The sequence below is a fragment of the Alligator mississippiensis genome, chromosome 4, assembly GCF_030867095.1.
Source record: "Alligator mississippiensis isolate rAllMis1 chromosome 4, rAllMis1, whole genome shotgun sequence".
NCBI lineage: Eukaryota > Metazoa > Chordata > Crocodylia > Alligatoridae > Alligator > Alligator mississippiensis.
Window position 1 is genome coordinate 196,864,931 of NC_081827.1, and position 19,112 is coordinate 196,884,042.

The following is a 19,112-nucleotide window of genomic DNA, read 5'->3' on the forward strand; positions in this document are numbered from 1 at the left end:
CAGCAGAACAAATTATTTGCCCTCAAGTCCAAGGAACTTATCCAATTTTACCCCCAGAACTTCTTTCAACAGCTTTTATAACATTCCTGAAGTCATTAAGTTTAGGGGATTTGAGGCCATATGTCCAGATACTTACTATTGCAGTTACCAGTCTTGTTTCTTCCAAGACCTGTAAAGTCAAATGGTTTTATCAATCCATTTCTCTAGATCTTATTATGTACATTTGGGATGTTTATATATAAATATGCCATCCTGTGAGGTGATTATTACATTGCTAAAAGTTACTGATATCGGAACAGTCTCACAAACCCAAATTCAACCCAGAAAAGGATGAAAGCAGAGAAGAATTTTGCATGCCTTTGAAAGAAGGATAGAAAGTATGTCTCTTTTTCAGCTGTTCTAGTGAGTGCATATATAAGAATATATAGTCTCTATAGGAAAAGGCTTGAATGCATTCTTAACTTATAATGCAGTGAAGCATTTTGTACGTGCTGACCCAGGAGAGACTGTAAAAGAGAGAGATCCACAAGTTCAAGGGAAACTATAAATAGTAAGGATTTGAGCATTAATTCCTGTGGTACTGTACCCCCTACATCCCTCTCACCTGAGAAACTGCGTTGCTCACTTCAAACATTCACACATGTTTTGCTTGTTGGAGAGAGAGGCAATTGTTTTTATTTTGGTGCTACTGGAGAGAACTGATTAGACAGTTCTCACCTCCCAAGCTACCTTAGTAAGAGAATAGTGAAAAAGCAACAAAGAGAAGCACCTGAACTTCAGAGTACTGCTGTGGTAACGTTTGCAGTAGTTTTACACTCTGTAAGCACCATTTGGCAACCCAATGGGGGTGATGGAATAAATAATAAAAACATTGAGGATAAAGGGAATATGTTGAACACTGTGATAATGATTTGCCCAGGTTCTCTTACTTATAGGCATCCTGCTGTATTACAGTTATATCAAACTGGCAGCCTCCAAACTGAATGAAGTCACACAACTGCATATCTTTTTCAAGTCTGCAGATACATCTGTTATTGTCAGTGAAAAAGGGCTTTTCACAACAACAGAGTAATCAGATACATAGACCTAATCTTGGTGTCCAAAAAGGTATGAAGTTGAGCTTTAAAGCCAAAAAATATATAAAACGGGAGGGCAATTATTTCAGCTGGAGGGCCGCTTAACGACTTTTGGTGAGCTGTCGAGGGCTACACTTGCAGCCCCGCCTCCTGACAGGTGCCCCGCCCCCTGATCACCATCTTGGAACCGGAAATCCCACCACCCATAACCCTAACCTTTGCCCCCAGAAGTCCCTCCCCTTGCCCCAGAAGTATTCCTTTTAAGAAGGGGGTTTACCATCTTGCAACCAGAAAAAAACAAACTATATACGAAAAATCAAACTTCCACAATAACATATTTTAATTCTATTTTTAAAAGATATTTTTATCCTGATTTGTGTGTGTTTGTGTTGTGTATATAGAGGTGATTACATAATAGCTCAAAATGAAGTCTTACTCCTGTATATTGCGGGGGTGTGAAGGGGTGGGGGGTATAGGTGAGTGCAGGTATAGGGTTTATGGGGGGCTATGGCTGTATGTGGGGTGTGGGGGAAGGTGTGGAGGTATATGAGGGTGTTTGTGGGAATGCATGGGTTTGTATGAGATTTGTGGGGTGTGTGGGGAGGGAGGGTGGCTGGGGGTGGGTTTGATGGTAGTGAGTATATGCATGGTGGGGTATGTGTGGGTAACAGTGAACAGGGCTCCCCCCAGAACCCCACGGGTGTGTGTGAGGAGGGTTGTGGAGGGCGTGGGTGGTACAGTGTTTGTGGGGCATGTGATTGTGTGTGGGGGAGGGTGTAGTTGTTGGGTTTGCAGAGTAGGGGTTGTCTGTATGGTGTGGTGTGTATGGTAAACCCCACACGTGCCCCTCCCCCCCGCCCCGAGCTGGTCAGCACCCACCCCTGCCCTGCAACAGCCCAGAGCCTGCACTCCCTGCTGCACTTCTCCACCCCCACCAACAGCACGCAGCCCCATCCCCAGCTTTGCCCCGTCCCTGCTCGGGGCTGACCCCAGCAGGAGTGGATCAGCCAGACTGCATGCACAGCCCCAACCCAGCCCCTGGGCTCTGTAACATCTGCCTGTGGTGCATCCTGCTGCCCCCTGGGCATCTGGACTCTGTGCTGGACTGCCTTTCTGGCCTCAGCCCCATGTTACTGATGGGGACCCACACGTAGCCTTGCTCTGCCCCACCTCGCACCTGCTGTGGACTCACCTGCTTTACTGAACAACTGCAGCAGGACCGGTGGGGCAGAAGTGTACTCGGCACGGGGGAAAAGCAACTCATCCCCTTCACCGCTGCCCAGTGCTTCCTGCAGCAGTTGTGTGAAGCCCACGCTGGGCTGCCCTGTGGCTTCGCTGCTGTTACCACTGCCTCCCAGGGCAGTGCGGAGGACCTGCAGGGCAGCCCAGCACAGGCTCCACACGGCTGCTGCAGGAAGGGCTGGGCAGCAGTGAGGGGAAGGGGCTGCTTTTACCTTATGCCAAGCACACTTCTGTCCAGCCGGTGCTGCTGCTGCTGCTGCAGCTGTTCAGCATGAGCAGACATGTTCGCAGCAGATGCAGGGCAGGACTGTGTGCTGGTCCCTGCTGGTACCACAGAGCTGGGGCAAAGGCAGTGGCAGCCTGAAGGAGCTGCATCTGTCTGGGTTTCCTAAAAAGGCAGTCCAACTTCGGAGTCGCCCCAGCCCTGCTACATACCCAGGGAGCAGCAGGGTACATCACAGCGAGACGGTGCCTGGGCTACGCAGTACTGAGAGACTTGCCACGGCCTGGACAAAGTCTCTCAGCCTGCGGGCCGTATTTTGCCCACCCTGATATAAAATCATATTGTGATGTGTCAGTCCTGATTCTCTTGGGTAAATTTAAAATTCTCCTTGTACTAAAGGCAGTTAATGAATCGCCTCAGTGTACCTGCAACATTCTGCTGCATTACTTACAGGCAGCCAAATTTGTTTCTTTTTATCAGTGGGCTAAGCCCAGTTATACTGTTTTTTAAACATTTTTACTAATCCAGCAACTAATTCCCTTCTTACATGAACTTTACGTGATTTGTTATCTTGTTAGATAAGAGATTGGTCTTCTGAAAAATGAGAGTTCTCATTTCAGTTTATATATCAAATCTGTACCTGTCTTTATATCATACTTATTTCCCTATTATTTCCACATGTCATAGTAAGCATTTGTTTCTAGATCTAGCAATTCTTTAAGAATAGCCACTGAAATTCCAACACAATGGGCAGGAGAGTCGACTGAAACAAGATGTGGAATGGATTTTTTGTGATTAAGAGTAGCATGACTAAGAGAAACATACTGTTCTCCCCATTGTATGGATGGGGAACCCAAAGTAAGGTGAAGTGACTTATTTCATAACAGACAAAAAATCTTTGAGAGAACCAAGAACTGAATCCAGATCTGAATCCTAGTATTGGACAATAAACACAAGTGCATCTTGCTACTAAATTTTACCCTCCACATATAATAGAGTAGGAGCAATTTTATATTTACTCGTAACTGAACAACTTTAAGTTTTGCCAATAGATTGTTGTTTTCAAGTGCATTTCTTTATTTTCTGATTTTGGTACCTAAATATTTCATAAGAGAGACGGTTATATAGGATATATTGGATGTGTGCATTAGTAGAATTGCTTGGTAAGATAACAAAGGAAGTTACAGAAGTATGAATGAGAACTTTCTTTAAAAGTTACTTATTTTAGACAGGATTTAATAAAGCAAAGGCCTTGTCCTTCTCCACCAACTTCCCACCTACATGCACTAAGAAAGATTTGGCCCCACAGAGCCTGTTTTCTCAAAGTACATAGTTGTATTCTGGGTAAGACACAAGAGGAAGGAAACTTTATGCAATCTAGTTCTTTATTATAATAATATAAGGAAAGTTTCAATCTTGCCCTGAGAACCGTCTGTCGAGCCACATGTAATAAACACATCCCCCCAACATGGGGCATTTACACACATACTTTTTTCCCCCTGATGCACTGGAGATCCCCGCTGGAGAACTGCACGTGAGCTGAGGCAAACTGTGCTGTGCCACATGCAGTTGTATAAGTGGCAAAATACATGTCAGCGCACAGAAAATGGCAGTGGTGTGCTTTTGAACTAACACACCTCCAAGATGTTTTGGTTCAAAATCGTGCCACCACCATTTTCTCAGCACTGATGTGCATTTTGCCGCTTATACAACTGCAAGCATCACAGCTCCATGTGCTTTTCAAAGCACCCAGCACTGCAGCGTTAACATGTATAAAAACGTCCATGGTTTTTGTAATGCCTTTCAGATTACCAGTGAAAGGAAGAGTATTGATGGAGGAAAACCTGGTTTACTCAGAATTAAGGTCATTTTGTTATATCTAATAGAAATAATTAGTGTGATTGACCATTATGTTGCTTCAGCTTTACCCTCTGTAGCCTGAATATAAAATCAACAAAAGTAATGCAGTGTTCTTCCAATATCTAGAACAATGGGTCCTTGATCCATGACTGTGTCTCCTAGGTATTAAAGTAATGAAAATAGTAAATAATAACCTATCAACAAACTCCTGCCTCTCCATAATACACTACCATGTTCCTTGCACTGTGCACTACCATGTTTCCCTCTTTCCTTGGTAGTTCGCAAGATATCACACCATAAATCAGTTAGGCCTATAGAGGTCTGTGGGAGTTGCAGTGCTGCCTTCATAAGAGCAGAGGACTGACTACTATAAACCATACATGAATGTAATTCAGTCTTAAGCAGAAATCTTCTAGCATCCATGTACAATAATCTACATCATAAAGAACATATTGCAGAAGCAAAGTTCACCAAGTGAAAGATTTAAAACTGGAAGGCATCTTGTTCTACACAGAAAATGTCTTTAACAAGTCAAAAACTATGAATTATTTGACTAGAAAAATACATGCACTTTATTCAGACATAAAGAAACAAAAGAAAATCAAAAGAAGAAATCACACCATAAGTTCAGAAGAGGGGAGAAAAATTCTTAGTAAACCACAGTTGCAGCACAGCACAAATTGTATTGTGCCTCTGCATAAATAGTAGATCAGCATTTCAATAATATGTATAATATTGAGGCAGCTAGTAGATCTATGAAAATACATATTATGTATTATGAATTAGATATATATTTGGGAAAAAAGTAGTTAAAGACACCAGTCTAAAGGCATCAGTCTAAGGCCCTAAATTAGGTAAACATGAGCTAATAATTAGTCAGAAACGTCAGGTTAATTTTAAAAAATTGTATTAGGTGACAATGCTTTTTTGTGCTCAAATAAGCATCAGTTGGGAAGGTACCGTTGTTACCAGGATACCAAGAAGGTAAATGATGAATTGTGGTCATCTGGATCCATCAGCTTTTGCTTCCCTTGAGGCTTGATCTTGTGTCCTTTGATTTATATGAAAATCAAATCAGATTTTGCTGTCTTTTGTTAGGTCTGATTGGTCTTTCACTCCAGGCTTATTTCTGAGTCTATGTCATGAACATCTAGCTACCTAGAAATCATGATTCAGCTCCCTGCTGAGGTAGTGAATAAACCTTCATAAGAAAATAAATGCATGCATCAGATACATATCCCTAAGGGGCCCAATCCAGGGTTTAGGAAAATCAGTAGGAAGCTTGGTGTTGATTTAAGGGGGTGATGGTTCCAACACAAGTTGTGGAAATATTAGTAAAGCTGCAGAGGCTTAGCTGCTTTGGGAAAATTGGTTTAGTTCCCAATTAAACAAGTAGCAGTAAGCTCAGTGTTGCCAGTTCAGTGTGTTTTTATTTTTTTCAGAAGTCTTGTGGTATTTAATCTTTTCTTAAAGCACCAATGCCTGATGGTCCATATAACAACAACAATACTCTTGTTTTGCCTTCCTGCTTGCAGAAGCAAATAAAGAACACCCCAGATTTATTATTTTGAATCCCTTGATTTTCCAGTCCATCTTATGATTCTGGGGTTCTGAGTCAGGCCATTTGAATGCTCAGGCTCAGAAACACAGTTTTTGACAGTACTGTGCTTGACCTCCTCATCTCCTCTCACCCATGTTCCTCTGTCTTCCACTCTTCTCTTCAAACCTCATAATAATTAGCACATTTTACATCAAGTTCACCCACTGTAACTATGAAGAGTGAAAATCCTAAATAAAGTTGTACAAACCAAGACCATCCAGTTTGTTTTTAAAATGTTCAAAGGTAGTTTATGGAAATCCTAATTTAAGGACTCAAGCTAATGGCCACTGATGTCATTAGAAGCCTTCCCCTTTGTGGACCAGGCCGTAAAGGCAGGTTTTTTTTCTCTTTCTTGTCTGCATCTTGAAAGAATACTTATACTTGAAAATATTCAGGTAATACACAGTGATAATTACTTGATATGTACCCTTTTTCCCATAAGTATGGGCATTTTTACACGTGGTCCCAACGCAGCACTGGGCCCTTTTAAAATTAGAAAGCCACGTAAATTAAAAGTGCCTATCTGTCACATGTACCAGCAGCGCAGCGTACAACCGTACTGAGAAAATGGCAGCAGTGTGCTTTGAATTAAAGCATATCAAATGTGTTTTAGTTTAAACTGCACTGCTCCCATTTTCTCAGCATGGAGACACACTTAGCCACTGATACACGTAACACACAAGGCTGCCAGAGCGCATCAATTTACATGCTTTAGCAGTCTCAATTAATCAAGTCTGCTCCAATGCACTCCCCTCATGTCAATGACCACTGAAATGCAGAGTTTGAATTACACTTCGACTCTTGTGGGGGTCGGAGGCAGCAGGAGTGGTGATGGTGGAGAGAAGCTGCAGGGCAGCCTGGGCGTGGGCTTTGGGCGGCTGCAGCAAAAAGCACCCAGCGGCGACAAGGGGGAGAGGCTGCTTTTCTCTCATGCTAAACAGCAGTTTCTACCTAGCTGCCGGGGAGGCTCTTGTCTCTTACGGGGGAGCTCTCATCTCTTATGGAGATGGCTTAGCCCCCCTGGATTCCCCTGTAATTCGAACGCTGCTGAAATGGCCATTTATGATCATAGCTCAATTAGTTGACTGAGAAAGGATACAGAAAAGATGAAGGAAAGAAAGAGATGAAACCAAAAGGGAAAATTAGTTCAACTAACAAAATACATGTAATTCAGCCATATTACATGCCCAATGAAGAAGATGATGTCTAAATATTACCATTCTGAAGGAACAATCATATAACATATATTAGAAGAAAATATCTGTGTGACAGGCAGCTCTATGAATGAGGAAAAATTTAAGTTTTTTCTCATAGTTTAGGAGCGATAGAGATTATGATGTTCAGAATCTAGTTTAAAAGATTTGCAGACTTTTAACAAAGATCACAAGGAACATCCTGCTTTGGGATTAAACATTTATTCATTCAGTTCATCAAATACCGATACACACATAGCTCCATTTTTTTACAGGCATCACAGGACTGGTAGTAGCCTGAGGTTATAGAACGATGGGTCTCCAGACAATATAGAGAAAGTTGGCCTTACATAGTTCCAACCTAACCATCAAGTAATACTTCCTTAGATCTAACTTATACATTGCTCTTTGAACAGAGACATGTAGGGCTTTTGTTAGACTCTTGCTTTCTATTTATGAAAGATACTTCAAAAGAATGTTCTCTTGTTTTATTAGTATTATTTCTATAGGCATGCTGAGCTAAAAATATTCAGGGAAGTTTTTATACAGGAATACAGTATATGATGCCTGTGTGTATAAACGTTAGCAAATCTTTGAATGTTGATAGGGCTTTTCTCCCAAGTATATTAGTTGCACTGGAGTTTAGATAAAATGACTCAGAAAACAAAAACAAAAATGCCTTATAAAAAGTCTGTGTTTTTTGGCTACTAGTTTAATGTAGAAAAAACTGAAAAGGAAAGAAAAAATACAAAGCCCTTTTATGATTTCCCAGGTGAGGGCTCCGCGCTAAGTGGAGTATTTGACCTGATTCACCCTTGACATCTTGTTCACAAAACTGGCTGAGTACAGTTAGAAACATAGGACTGAAAGGGACCATCTGGTCACTGAGCTGAGGTAACCACATCATATAAACACTTAAACTCCGTGTTAAAAGTGGCTGAATTTTTATTTCTACTTGTATTGGAAAACTGTTCCAGAACTTCATTTTTAAAATTTCCAACATATTTCTTCATTGCCACTTTATTTCCCCTTTTTTTCTTTAGCTTAAATGGTCATTTTTCCTCTTTGGTGTATATATACTCCACCATATTTACAGATAGCAGCTGGACCATTCTCTGTTTTATTCTAATGTTTCTTGATAAGTTCTTTGTTCCCCTTATTATTCTAGTGAACTTTTCCAGCATCTGTTCCATTTTGAGCTCTTCTTTCTTGAACATGGATGAACAAAATTTTACACGTCCTATCAGATGAGGTCTTACTAGTGCCTTGTACAAAGGCCACCATGCTTCTTTATCTCCAGTGGAAATAATTCATTTGATGCAGTCACAAATCACTTTTTATAGCTGTGTCATCCTATGATCAACTAATATACCCAGATCTTTTTTTTCCTCTGTCATTTTCCAATGGATGATCTCTCTGTTGGAAAACAAAAAAGTTTTTTTTGTTAGCTCCTAAGTGCATCACCTTGTACTTGCTTTCATCCTGTATCTGTTTCTCCAGCATTCCAAGTGATCCAGTTCTTTCTGTTTGATATTCTGATCCTCCACATTATTGATGATGCATCCCAACTATTCCATTATCAAACTTCATTGGCATACTTCTACTTTTTGTGTCAAAATCATTAGAGGAAATATTTAAAGTCAGTCCCAAAACTTTATCCTTACTAGTAACCTCCCTCTAGCCTGAGACTTCCCATTTCAGTATGACCTATTGTCATTTACCCCTAGTCAGTTGTTTCCCACCCTACACTTGTGCTAATCCTCATTTCCCCCTTTTTAGCTAATAATTTCCCATATGGCACTATCATTTACAGTCTAAATAGATTATATCTACTGCATTTCCTTTGTAGAGAAAATCAGTTATAAAAGAAAAATATTGGGTTAGGCTGACATGATCTATCTTTAGATCACGTTGTGTTTAATCCCAGTTTCAATTTACTTCTCTTTTTTTTAAATCATTCTTTCCTTCAAAATTTGTTCTAAAGCCTTTCTGTGAGATTGAGATACAACTATTGAGTTGCCCAAACTCCTGCTGTGTCCCACAGGAGGTACACAGTGTTCCAAGGTAACTGCATTGGAATCAGTTGTAGTTCTAAGAGAATTACATGCATGTCTTCACAACATGGTGATATTGCACTGCAAACCCTGCCTGAGAGGCAGAGTAAGTCCCCAACCTGAGCCCTGTGCTGCCACACCTACCAGTACCTGAATGAGGTAGTTTAAAACTGCCTACACAGATGCATTTACAGCAAGGCAGCTATTCCCTGACTGTTGTATATGGCCATAAAGACAGTATCGGTCAGTACAATTACTGCTGTCTCTGTTTGATACCCTTCAGGAGGGAAGTGAGAGGTTCCAGGATTTTGGAGGAAGTTATCTATTGCTGAGAGTGACCTTCTCAATGATTGCCCAGGGAGGGAAAATTTGAGACCAGACAGTACTTAGCAAGATCATTAGGGTTCATCAACACATTTGAGCAAGCTGTTCCCCTGCTTTGTCAGTTATAAGAGAGAAAGAAATCTAACTTCCATAAGGACAGGATAGAGATCCTCTAATTTTGCTATAGCTTTTTTCATATATATATAGTAAAATATAAGCAGCATATAATTGGTACTTTCACATGTTCTAAAGCTGATGTTGATGCTCGTAAAAGACTTTTCCAGATTCTGTTGCTTTTCTTTCTTCAGTGAACTAACTGAAAATGGTTAATAACTTCTGTGGCATCGAGGCTGTTCTCTATTAATGCATTTCATAACTATACCTTATGCTAGAGCCAGCATCTGGCTGTAAACAGTGTGCTTTCATTTGTGCTAAGCATTGTATTTTTAATAACTCAGCACATTTGTATATGCATATCACCTCTTGTATTAAAAATCTTCATAAAATGTTATTATAGTTGTAAGTTAATATGATGAAATGGCACTCAATACAATTACTCATGATAACAATGATCATAGAAATGAAGAAAATATGCATTGAAAAATGTATTATAAGGCTGGTGCAGACAGTATTGTTCATATAGTTTTAAAAGCACTGTGTGGCTTTCCATTTCTTGTTACACTGAAATCAGTGGTCCTGTTCATTCTGTTTTTTATTTGTGCAGATGCAATACATATTAACGGATATCACATTCAAAAACATCTTTGCAACTGCAAATACCAGTTTTATGACTTATGCTGAAGAAGATCAATATCAGGCCATCTCTTTTAAGAGAACAGAATCACTTTCATGCAGTAATATTTATATCAATAAAATGGAAATCGTGTAGTGCTGTGGATCACTAAATAATCACTGGATTATTTGCCATGACAGAATGTTTTCAGCAGTGCAGCAAGCCAACCATTTAGAAATCAGTCAATGCCTTTATTAAATGGTAACATTTAATTTTTGAGCATCTTTATAAAATCCACACAGTTGATAAAAGCAGATTAAAGGAACATGAAATTAGTGGGGCTTACATCTCTTAATCGTGTGTAAGCCACGCTTTTATTGGTTTCTGACAAAGTGAGCTAAAGTTTATTATCTTTAAGTTGTCTAAATAAAATGCTTTTAAATTACTTTTCTCACCCCAGATGAACAGCAAATCTACCATATATTTGTGGCAAATGACCCACAGACTTTTTCTTTAAGCATTAACCCAAATGAGTAAATCTTGTATAAAGTGGCTACAGCATAGAGGGAGACTTCAAGGCACTCTATGATTATTGAGTTTGGAAGAAATATTTCATGGAGCCATGTTTTCCCCTAACTGTATAATGAAGCAGTTTCCTCAAAAGCAGTTGCCATTAGCTTAAATAGACCATTGGACTGAGCCTAGACCTACAAGAAATATTTAATTGCCTAACTCCTTTTCATAAAACAATGATGTTTAAATACTATATGTAAATCTCAGTTTATGTTGTTATATACAGTCCTGTCTAGAGTCCTATCCTGGATGAGAATTTGAAAAAGATCCATCCTGGTATCCAAATAGAGTACTATTTGGGATGGTAGTACCCATAGTGTGGTAGGCTCCTTCTGAACAGAAGAAAAGATGTGAGCCCTACCTAATAGACTGATCTCTTCAAGACAGACAGGTGAATGGATGAAGATTAATAGAAAGGGTAAAACACATAACAGAGCTTTCAAAGAGGAGCTTGGTTTTGGCATAGTTATACAAGGTAGTGGTTTAAGATTTGTTTTTCTTGCCAGTATAAATCAGATTTCCCACAGGCAGTACATCAGACTAGTCTTCAGGACGAAAGTAATGAAAAATTGGTGGCCTTTCAGGTAACTTAGGGAGAGGCTCTTGGACATAGGGGCAATGTGCCAGAATGGATCAACATGTTTGTTAGAAACTGACAAAATAGTGACTGACTCAAGGATAGCATTTGGGACTGGCTCCCTGCTCCAGAATATGAAGCAGGGACTCTTGTTTAAAGGGCAGACTCTCTGGGTGAGACAGGCAGCTCTTCTCTTTTCCTCTCTTGACTGTATCGACATATTGGTGTAGTCTTCTCAGCTTACATGTGAGTATATATTGAATGTACTAATACTTCCCCACTTTAAAATGACTGCTAAATGGATTGGGGGTGAGAATGAAATGAGTTCCAGAAAGAAGAGTTTCTATAACGTATGTCAATTGATAAAAACATTTAGTTTGCTATGAGGATTAAAGCTGTGCTGCCAAAATCACTACAGCGTATGGATTGTCTACTGTCATGACAAAAATAAAATAAAATAAAACCATTGTCTTTTCAGAAGCAATTATGAGCAAAACAATCTGTGGTTCCTAGAAAGCTCAGACAGCAATGTTGCCAGAAACAGGCAAGAGACATTTAATTAGAAAATGAAGAGGTGTGGGGAGGGAAAGAAACATATCCAGATGTGAAGATAGTTCTTGTCTAATTTTTCCTATTATTGTTTCCTGTTTTTTATTTTCCTGATAGAGCAGTCAGACAGTTTTCAGTTACACTATAATTCTTTCAAAGGAACGTAAACTGGTACATTAACCTGCTGACATTGTTTAGTATTCTGTTGCCAGCTCTACAGTTCTGGGAAAGCCAAGCAAATCCTAAAGAAGATGAAATCTGAGCCACACCCCAGGCAATTTTACAGCTTGTGTATAGGGTGACATTATCTTGGCCTGAAGCCAAGTCATGAAAAGTCTTCTTGAATGAAATTTGGGATTGAAATTTGCTCACAGGGGCTAGGGTACCTGTGGCTGTGGGGGGAGGGGGGAGTCGCTGGCTGGGGTGGGGAGGGGAGACCACATGGGGGGCACTGCAGCCACCGGACAATCCAGGGCTGCAACGCTGGCTCTGTCCAGCGGGAGCAGTGAACCGGTCCAGGCGGTGGTGGGAAGCAACCCGGCTGCCAGATGCTTCAGGGCTGCAGCGCTTGCTCTGCCTGTCATGCCTAGGAGGCAACTGCTTGGACCAGCTCACTGCTCCCACTGGGCAGCCAGCTCCACAGCCCTGGAGCACCCAGCATTCACCATGCCTCCCACTGCTGCCTGGACTGGCTCACTGCTCCTGCTGGGCAGAGCAAGCACTGCAGCCCAGGAGCATCCTGGGATACTGGAAGACTTCCATTTTGGCTGAGTAGTTGTGTGGAATGGCCACACCTTAATGGAACAAGAGCAAGATTACGTGAATTAGAGATAATCCTGTCCTGAAGTGGTGTAATTTTAAACCCAATAATGGGGGCTTGCAGCCTCATAAAAGTGTTAATGTGCAGCCAGTCCGGGGGTTAAGAACTTCAGAAGCTGGCTAATATTAACATGTAACAGGTAGGGATGTAAATGATTAAACAGTTAACTGACATTTATATTTATACCATTTCCTGCTTACCTTTTATAGCTTAGTGACCTCCGGTAGGAACGGCCCTAGGCCCAGCCCCTTATGTCTTCACGGTGCACCCAGCACTGCATGGGCTCCAAGCTGCTGGTGAGGAGCTATGGGCAATGGGTGGTGGGCACGGCCAAGCCACTAAGGGACACTGCAGAGTGACGGCTTCCCTTTACCCCCACAAGCAGGGGCTGGGGCAGGGCTGCAGACCTCTCTTATACCTGCATCCCACCACCATGGGGAGGGAGGGAAAGAGGTGCAGGGCCTGAGCAGGGCAATGGTGGACAGGTGAGGGTCTCCCTGCATCTCCTGCCATGCTTGTGCCACAATGGCCCAGATCTGGAAGCCTCCTTCATGCTGCTGGGTTGGGCCCTCCCCAACTCACCCAGGGGGAAGAGGGGTCTGGTCCTAGAAGGGTAGCCTCTGCCACGTGGTGCATCCTTCCCCCTCCAGCTGGTGATGCTAGGGTTACATGGGACTTGGCCCAGCCCCGAGGCAGGGCTGAGCACACAGCTGGCTTAGCCTGAGGAGCCTCTGTGGCAGCTGGAGCAGGACGCATTGGGACTAAGGGGTTGTTCCCTTCCCCTTGCACAGTGAGCACAGCCCCAAGGCATTCCTGAGGAGCAGTGGTGCAGCAGCTCCAGCCTGGGAGGATGCTGTTGCATCCCTAATACTCTCTCTGGGATCCTTGCTGTATTGCCCTGCTGTACCACCACCTCTCAGGAATGTCCTGGCTCACCGTACAAGAAGCCAGCAGCAATCCCTCAAACCTAGTGCTTCCTGCTCCATCTGACACAGCACATATTCAGGGCTGGGCCAGGCCCAGTGTGGCCACAAGTGAGTGGGGAAGGATGCTGCACGCCAGCAGAGGCTGTCCCATTGAGACTGGACCCTCCCTTGCCCCAGGGCAAGCTGGGAAGAGCCCAGCCTGGCAGAGCAGAGGAGTTTCCAGATCCAGGCCACGGTGGCAGAAGCATCGTGGGAGGATCAGGGATCCTGTTGCTCCCAAATTAGGTATGTGCTATTGGTTAACTGTTTAACTGCTATAAATAGAGGAGGTTAAAGGGATCATTTTAAAACAATATTTACATTCCTAGTAACAAGGCCTTTAACTGAGCTGAAGTCAGGGTGGCCACACTGTTGGATTACATGTTTGTTACTGTGTCCCCATTCATTCAAGTGTGGCACTAAGTCTTCTGGGTGAATATCCTATGCTTGTTATGCTATAGTAAACTTAGATCTATATCTTTCCAAATGAATCATGGAAGAAGCAGGCTGTCTTTTCTGGCAGATACGTAGACTTGTGAGGGGACCTTGGAGGACAGGCATCATTTAAGTGGGCCCAGCTTGTGACCGAACAACAGCATGGTCATGCTAGTAGCTGTTTTAGTACCTGGATGGTAGTCAAGTTAGGGGTCGTATTCTAATTAAATTTTTCAACTAAGGACAATTGCATATGGCTATTTTGCATACCTGAGAATTGCAATTGCCATTTGTACACACACTGGATGCCCAAATCCCTATTGTGAGTAAGATAATGGTTCTTTTCATGTGTAAAAATGAGTGCAAAAACCAGGTCTGCTGGGAGAAAAGGGACTCTGTGCTTTCTTCAGAGGACTTTGTGCTTTCTTTTCATTTCTGTATTGTCCTATCTAGCTGAATCTATTTTGCTATCATGCTATTATCAAAGGTGTGGTCCACATATAGTAGAAAAGGGTGCACCATTTTCTGTTTTCAACAAGAGCTTACATTCATTAACCATTTTGATTAATATTAACATCATGTTTTTAACTATTGGCTCAAAGTACAGAAGAGACCTTTGAATATAATTTGACTTCATTGTCTGCATACTTAAACACCCCTCCACATTATACAGGACTGTAAGTCAATAAATAATGTGCCCAAAACAGCAGTTGGGGAAACCTAGAAGATGACCAAGAAGTGATATCTGAGGTCTTAACATAAAACAGAAAAGGCACTAGGCACTACCACAGTGGAATAAACCCTGAATCCTTATAATTAAATTAAGATTAGAGTGGTAAGATTCAAGAAAGCTTTATTTTAACTTAGGGTAATGAGTTCCAAGATCAAAAGTTCTTGACAGATATTCATACATGCAGTTTATTCATTTGCAATAAGTGTAAGAGAAAAGAGCAGATTTACCATTTTACCTGTATACTATTAAACAAGAGACAGAACAAAGAACTGTCTGCCAATAACCCAAGCACATTATTTCACTGCCAAGATGTGAAAGTCCTTGCAGACTTCCTTTTAAGACTTGCAGGTCATACATATGCTCCAAAGGTCCTGCGCCTGCAAGTACCATTGTGAAACATGCCCCACCAATTGGCTTTCTCTCTGCATGTTACAAATCGCAGAAATAAGGCAACATAGGTGTTTTAAAATGCATGGAGTGCTCACCCAGTATGTAAAATATAACTTGAATTAAAAAAAATGCAAGTGGTCAGGGCAAAAGAAATAGAAGAAAGAACAAGATTTTGTGTACTTCGTCAGTGGGCATGTCTACACAAGATGCTTTACTCAAGATTAGAGGAAATTACTGCACTGTAAGCATCACCATCTACATGTGCAGATGCTTACTGCACAGTAATTTGCTCTAATCACAAGTAAATTTGCTACCTGTAAATACAGGTACCAAATTTACTCATTATTACTTACTGTGCCATATGGCACACACAGACGGCCAGCTGGGATCAAACTTGCTCCCAGTCAGCCAGGCAGCAGGGGGTGGGAAATTGTACCCTGCCCCCAGGAGCTGCCTGCTTCCAGAGCAATGGACCCCAAGTAGCGACAATGTCCCCATGCCCTGGCAGCAGAGAGCTCCCAGCCCCTGCTCCCCGATCATAATTGCAGAGCAGGGGCTGGGGAGATTGTTAGTAGCTGCAGCTCTGCGATCATGGAGTTGGGGGCTAGGAACAGGCTCCCCAGGGCAGGGAACAGGCTCCCAATTGGGCAATCGAGGCATGGGGCTTGGAAAGAGCTGCAAGGGAGGGAGAGGTCCCAGCCCTCTGCCCCAGTTCATCAGTGGGGCAGCTATTAGTAAGGCCCTGGCTGGGCTGGGATTCTCCACCCCGACCAGCTGGGCACTCACTGCTAGCTGCCCCACTGGCAGATCAGGGCAGAGGGCTGGGACCTCCCACTCCCCTGCAGCTCTTTCCAAGTCCTCTCCTCCTGATTGGGGAGCCAGGGCCAAGAGCTCCATGCTGCCGGAGCAGGGGCACATTGTCCCTGCCCAGGCTCTGGTGGTGGAGACTACCTCGGCAGCAGGCAGCCCCCCAGGGGCCTGGAAGCAATTCCCAGCCCCTGCCAGCTGTCTCCAGGCCCCATGTTCCCTGCCAGTCTCTGGGCTAGCACCCAAGGGAGACTAGAGCTCCCCCTGGCTGCTGCAGAGGACCAGTGCAGGGCCAGAGTGGGCGGGATCTGCTCCCACAACCGTGCACATGTTGACGCCTGCCCAGGGTGGGTTTATGCTAGGGTATATTATTTGCATGTGTAGACATGCCCAGTCAGAATAGAGTACAACAAATTAAGACATCCTAAAATAGAATAAATAGTCATCTTTCCATTGAAGTCAATATAATAGCCAATTTACACCAGCTGAGGAACTATACCAATAATTCCAAGTGTGAGAGCATGATGATTAGTAAAGTCTGGATTATGTATTGTATTTATGGCTTTATTAAACTTCACAAATTCATACAGGACCTGCCCATTTTTTTTTCCCTAAGAGATTGCTCATTATAAGCACGTAAGTTATAAGGACGTAAGTCCCTACTACATTGTTCATGTAAGCTTTATTTTGCTGGGCTGGTAAATAGCGTGTCCACAAAAGTGCTAGTATCCTTTTACATAATAAATAATCAAGATATTCATTTATGGTGTTTTCCTCAAAAATACATTGCGGATCAATTCTGCTAGTTTGTATAAAATTACATAATCCAAGATCACTACATATAACAATCCTGGGAAATATACAGTCAGTGTAGTATGAACTAAAGTGTACTACTGACCTATATTTCTCACAACTCCATGATAAAAACAAGTTCTTGAGAAAGTAATATTAGTGATTCAGCGTTCTTTCTTCTGATCTAGTGTTGAACTTATGCTCCGAGATGGTGATAAAGGTCATTGTATGGCTAGAGGTGCTGACGTTCAGACAGAACATCATTAACTTATGGTCATTAAAGGAGATCCCATGGTACTTTCTGCAAATGTAGGGTTGTTAACCTTGGTATCTTGGCTAAATTCCAACTTCTGTAATTGTATCCTGCCTAACTGAAATTGTACTGTCTTATTTCAATTGGATGGGGTATTCTTCACCTCCTACCCTGAAGTGCTGAGTAGTATTACTGTGGTCTCTTCACTTTTTGTCATATTTCTCCTCAGATACTTTTAGCATTTTTTTAAAACAGTAGTAAAGCACTTTGGGATCATACTAAATGAAAGTTGCTTTCTGCTATAAATATTAATGTTTATTGGTACATATTACAGTATCGTGCAAGATTTGACCCAAAATTTCCATTGTCCACAATTTCAGTCTGGAAAACTTAGGTTATTTGTTCATTTAATGGAGCAGTATTAAAAAAAATACAGGAGAAAGAATGCATATCTTCAAAAGCAAAGAGACTTACATAATCTAACTATAGATCAGTACTAAGTCTTTGAAGGAGATTGATACCCTGGGTCATATACAGAATTAGTTATGCAGTATTGAGAACACCATACTGGTAATGGCAATCTTAATATTAAAGAAGCCACAGCCATCCACAATATACAATATGAAATTATAATGCTTTGTCCTTTAAGACGGCTGATTCATCTGAAATAAAATTCCTTAGTTAACCAAGGGGAACCTATGTTTTGTTTATATTAAAATCTATTAGGGGAAGTTTGAGCAGACTGTGGCCTAAATACAATATCAATTGTTTTCTAAGTAAAATCTCTATTTTTGACAGAGCTGTTCAATTCATACATCAAAGAATGTTCACTTCAAGGGGGTTTATCTGTGTAGATAAGGCTATGTGATACAGGAATTAGGAAACGAATAAAGCAGGAATTAGTACTAAATCCACAGTAATATTCTGCTGTGAGATACCTCAACCTGTAGTTCTTTTCAAGTCATACTGTGTGCACTGTAAGCCTGCCGTATGTGCTTGTAATAAAATATTAAGGGAAGTTTCAGGCAACTGAGGAGAAGTTCAGATCTTTATTGTTCTCCAAGTGATAGCTACAGCAAGAGTTAAAAATTGCTTGTTTCTCTGATAAGTAAAAAAGATTATATGAAGGTAAAAACTGAAGGAAAAAGAGAAAAAAAATGGAAAAAAAAGAAAAACAAATTGTACCTCTAGGGCTTACTTGGGTGCAAGTTCAAGATTATTTCTGTTCATATTAATCCTTTTTTTCTCCTTTATTTCTTATCTGAGGTCTTAACAGGCACCACTGCTTCCACTACCCCTTTTGGTTGTAGTTCCTTTAGTACATAGGGCTTGACCCAAAGCTGAATGAAGACAATGCAATGACTCCCATGGACTTTTAATGGCATTGAAGTAAGGAGGTCATGTTGTTTGATGGTGTGGTTTTCTCCAGATAGGATTTTTTATAATAGTCTCTTTTTCATCCAACAAAGTTTAAAGACTTTCATCTAACTTGCCATATAGTTTATTTATCTTTTACCTTGTGTTTCTTCTCTCAGGAATTTAACCTGTTTTGCATCTAATTTGCATAAAAGTAATGACTTTCAGGAAGCTTAAATGAAGCTGAATAAAATCTTTCTGTTAAAAGGAGCTTTCCAGACAGTATTGCTTTGCTAGAGCAACACAATTAATATACATTTCTTAAACAGGCAACTGCTTTTACTAGGAGTTGTTGGTCTACAATTCGTATCAGTAGAGTTGGCTAAGGCACTCACAGTAAAGATTTTCACAGAATATTTTCATAGCTACAACATGGTCCCCCAGGGAGCTAAGGGAATGTTGGCTTCATTCTGGGAATATTGAGGTCTATTGTCCAAGGTGCAACTTAGAACAGCCTAAGGAAAACATCAGGTTGCATTAACTGGTCCACAGTTAGA

General features: G+C 41.6%; 1 protein-coding gene and 1 long non-coding RNA gene across 2 annotated transcripts in view; one reads left to right on the plus strand and one right to left on the minus strand.

Annotated features, from left to right (window-relative positions):
* The window catches only part of TMEFF2 (transmembrane protein with EGF like and two follistatin like domains 2), a 228,098-nt gene that overhangs the window by 62,995 nt on the left and 145,991 nt on the right, over positions 1-19,112 (plus strand). The window lies entirely within an intron of this gene.
* The window catches only part of LOC109284312 (uncharacterized), a 34,002-nt gene continuing 22,295 nt past the window's right edge, over positions 7,406-19,112 (minus strand). Inside the window, exon 4 of the long non-coding RNA XR_002091726.2 lies at positions 7,406-8,610. This is a non-coding gene — a long non-coding RNA (uncharacterized LOC109284312). The remainder of the gene's footprint in view (positions 8,611-19,112) is intronic.